Genomic DNA, 831 nt, shown 5'->3' with positions numbered 1-831 from the left:
TTATAATATCATATTATAATTATATTATATTATAATATCATATTATTATAATAATTATAATATTATTATAATATCATATTATATGATAATATAATAATATTAGAGTTATTAATATAATTATGATATTATTTGTTACAATATTATTATTATATTATATTATATTACGAGTCTGAATTTTAAATTGTAAAGATTGTAAATTTTAAATTTCATTAGGAGTATTATGGGTATTATGAAAGTTTTATTAATTGTACTATGCTGATTCCCGCATAATTTAAAAGCTAAAGTTGTCTTTAGGCTACTTCTGATTTTGACTGTAGATTCTTAAAAAATTCTTCAAAAAGCACTTTTGAGTAGATTTACCAAATACTAAAAGTAACTTCTGCTACAAACAAAAGCTAATTTTAGAAGGAAAAAGTAATACCAAACTAAGCTGCATGGTCTAAAGTCTAATAATGAAATTTATCCTTTATTTGGACAAAATTAGGCAAAATCTCAGTATTATAGACATTTCTTTAGGACTTCAAATTTTATGTCTCAACATTAAAGGTAGGTACATCATATGTAAGTTTACGGTTACTCTATACATGCAATAACTGACGGTTTGAATTTTTCAATTTAAATCATTAAATTAAACGTGGGCTGAGTATTGTTTACAGCTTGCTTACCCTCTTTTTAATGTTATTTATCAAACATTATAAGCATGAATTTGATTTTTTTTTTTCTATCTCATGGTAGCAAATTTTGTAAATATTCAGCTATACAGTGTGGTGGTTACTCAGCAAGTGAAATTAAACTCATTTTACATTTTTGCCATCTAATGGTTGAAGTTAT

This window comes from Morus notabilis, unplaced genomic scaffold, assembly GCF_000414095.1.
Source record: "Morus notabilis unplaced genomic scaffold, ASM41409v2 Scaffold370, whole genome shotgun sequence".
In the NCBI taxonomy this organism is placed as follows: Eukaryota; Viridiplantae; Streptophyta; class Magnoliopsida; order Rosales; family Moraceae; genus Morus; species Morus notabilis.
The sequence above is the reverse complement of the archived record's forward strand: the minus strand, read 5'-3'. Positions refer to the sequence as shown.